The sequence below is a fragment of the Salvia splendens genome, chromosome 11 (assembly GCF_004379255.2).
Source record: "Salvia splendens isolate huo1 chromosome 11, SspV2, whole genome shotgun sequence".
Lineage (NCBI taxonomy): Eukaryota > Viridiplantae > Streptophyta > Magnoliopsida > Lamiales > Lamiaceae > Salvia > Salvia splendens.
Window position 1 is genome coordinate 25,277,559 of NC_056042.1, and position 4,015 is coordinate 25,281,573.

A 4,015-nucleotide genomic window follows, 5' to 3' on the forward strand; every position below is an offset into this window, starting at 1 on the left:
AGCTGAGCATATGGCTTATATAAACAGTGCTGAAATAGATCACATGTAATGTTTATATTATCAAACTAAATCTATTTAAGTCGAACACGACTACATGAGTACAACAATGCTACAATAGTTCATATATAATGCTTATAATAATATACTCTAAACAAACTCGCACCTAATTAATGAACTTGCAACCAAGTATGGCTGACCCAGGACTTGATGTATTAATTTCCCTATCTATAATTATACCTTAACTAATATTTGTATGGTTTTTTTTTAATAGGCAGCTCAAACAAGCTATGAATAAAATAACCCAATAAAAAATTATGCACGTGTGGGACTGCACATATTTTACTGGCCCACTATTCGTCTAGTAAAAATTAACAAAGATTAGTGTTCATTTGTTTCTTTTTCTTTAATTCTTTAGAAGAGGAGAGACTACATTACTTTTATTTAATCAAAATACTATAAGTTTTACATAAATGTTGCACGATAAGTAATTACCACATGCTAATTTAGGTGGGTCCTTACAACTCTTTAGTGTAAGTTTCAAATAGATCACAGGCCCTTGAATCCCTGGATTGGATGGTTATCCCTGGATTGGATGGTTGTGATTAGGTGTCACAAACCGAACCGGCCCGCTCTTGAATCCCTGGATTGGATGGTTGTGATTAGGTGTGCACAAACCGAACCGGCCCGGCGGTTAACCGCCGGTTCGTGCCCGCCGGTTCATAAACGGAACCGGCGGTTTGAACCGTCCGGCGGGTGCCGTTCCAACGGGCCGGTTCAGGGTTCGAAGGATGCGTGGATAGGAACCGTGAACCGGCGGTTCAACGGTTCAAACCGCCGGTTCAACCGAATTTTTTTTAAAAAAATTATTTATAAAATGATTTTAATATTTAAAATACAATATTTACAAACAAATGTATACAAGAAATCGTAATAGCCCATATATATTTGAATGGGCTTGCGAATTTATGAAACCATTCTTGGGTTGTTCTCGTTTATAGAGACATCCTTGAATGTTTTATGTTCCACTTTCGATGTGGGACAAATACGTCTTTCTTGGTTTGTTTCTCTTTATAGCAGACCAAACCTTGAATGTTTTATGTTCCACTTTCGCTGTGGGACAAAATCATTCTTGGTTGTTTCTCTTTAATAGAGACATCCTTGAATGTTTTATGTTCCACTTTCGATGTGGGACAAATCATTCTTGGTTGTTTCTCTTTTATAGAGACATCCTTGAATGTTTATGTTCCACTTTCGATGTGGGACAAAATATGTTGAAGTACTTTCTTTTATAACTACATGTTTAGAGCATTCATTCATATTTTCAAATGTGGGATATAAAACTTTCTTTTGTCTTATACTTTTCTTCATGTTTTGTATGATATATATAAACAAAATTATTATTCAAATATATTCTTGATTGATAAAAATAAAGAATTATTGAGAAATATGATTTGTATATAGAAAATATTTATTTGTATAATAATTATTGTTAGGTTTATACAATTTGTATAAGAATTATTCTTTCAATGTGTATAATATTATTTATTAGTTAACATATATATAAATTTATAAACATAAGTAAATCATTAATAATAAATAAAATATTAAGTAGTGGTTATTAATTTTTGTAAATAAAAATATTCATTATAAGTTGAAATACACTCTCTATAATTCAATACACTCTCTATAATTCAAGTAGTGTTTTCCCTATAATTCAATACACTCTCTTCCAATTTAAATGCTCAAGTCCAATATTAAGTATTGATATTTTAAAAATCAAAAGGTTTAACTTTAAGTAGTGTTTATTAATTTTTGTAAATAAAATATATTCATTATAAGTTGTAATTTTTAGTCTAATTCAAATTTATTATCAATAAAATTGTAATTTTCACCTTATTGTTTGAAATTTGTTTAAGCACATTTTATACATAATAAAGACTAAAAAGTCAAAAAAAATTACTCCATACTTAAAGTTGGATTTGATTTTTAAAATGCCAATACTTGGATGATAGTATATTGGATTTTATTTAATTTAGAAGATAGTATATTGAATTATTCTCTTTATAGTTACACATTTTGGATGTGTTACTCTTTATTTCAATGTGGGATAAAAGTCTTTATTTATAAGTATATTATAGATCGTCCATCATTCTTCGTCTATATTAATACTCTATCTTCTATTACTATAATTTAACAACAAATATTATTACATAAACTATTATTCATTAGTTCTTTATCATTAATGATTTGCTTAAATTTATGTATATGTTAACTAATAAATAATATTTGCACATTGAAAGAATAATTCTTATACAAATTGTATAAACCTAACAATAATTATTATACAAATAAATATTTTCTATATACAAATCATATTTCTCAATAATTCTTTATTTTTATCAATCAAGAATATATATTTGAATAATAATTTTGTTTATATATATTATACAAAACATGAAGAAAAGTAGAAGATAAAAGAAAGTTTTGTATCCCACATTGGAAAAAGATGAATGAATGCTCTAAACATGTAGTTATAAAAGAAAATACTTCAACATATTTTGTCCCACATCGAAAGTGAAACATAAAACATTCAAGGATGTCTCTATAAAAAGAAAACAACCAAGAATGATTTTGTCTCACATCGAAAGTGAAACATAAAATATTCAAGGATGTCTCTATAAAAGAGAAACAACCAAGAATGATTTTGTCCCACATCGAAAGTGAAACATAAAAACATTCAAGGATGTCTCTATAAAAGAGAAATAACCAAGAATGGTTTCATAAATTCACAAGCCCATCAAATATCTATGGGCTATTATGAATTTCTTGTATTCATTTATTGTAAAAATTGTTTTTAAGTATAAAAATCAATTTTTATAAATAAAAAGTATTTTTTTTAAATTTTCGGTTGAATCTCCGGTTCAAACCGGTGAACCGCCGATTCATGCCAAAAACCAGCGATTTTGAACCGCTTCGTGAACCGGTGGTTTTTTGAACCGGAACCGGAACCGCTGGGACCCTTGGCGGGCCGGTTCTGGTTCATGCATATGATGAACCGTGAACCGCCGGTTCATGAACCGGAACCGGTGGTTCAGAATCGTTGTGCATGCCTAGTTGTGATCAAAATAGCCGAGCTACATAATTGATGAAAAATCTACATTATTAGTCGATGTACATTATTAGAATGAAAATCTACATTATTATACTATAATGCTACATTATTAGTCGTTGTACATTATTAGAATGAAAATCTACATCATTAAATGACACATGACATTAACCTAACCATTAGATGGAAAAATCGTGAGGCTGAGATTCGGTTGAATGCTTGGACAATATTTACATGTTGAATTTGAATACATCCCTACTAATTTAAATCTAAATACTCCCTCCTTTTTTCTTAGAAACAAAAACTTTCCTTTTGATCCATTTCTTCTTTTTTATCTAATAAAGTGAGACTCGTTTTCCATTAACACACATCTTCTTTCTATCTATCTTTTACTTTACCAATTTTTCAATAAAACTCATGTCATTCTGAAATTTTCTATTTTTAGGAAACGGATGGAGTATAGTATATTCAACAGATATACAAAATGATAAATGAATATTTTAAAAAGTTAGAAGGTAAAACTCTGAAAAGAAACACCAAACGCCAGAAAGATATCAGTTACTACTCCTTCCGTCCGCGAATAGGAGTCTCATTTATTTCTAGCACGGTTTAGAAATGTTAAAAATAAGTGAAAAAAAAATTAGTGGAATATGAATCTCAATTTGTATATACTTTCTCTGTCCACAAAAAGAGTCTCATTTGTGTCCAACCATTGTGGATGCCCTAAGTAAACATTAATACTGTTCATTTTGTAAAATACTACTACTATAATGAGAAGCAGTATATTGTGTTATATGCATGTTACTCATGAACCTCAAACCTTTATAAAGCATCACTTCACTTCACCTGTATAGTAGTATAAAAACGTTAGATTTTCTGTCAGCCGACATACAGAAAAAGAATTCA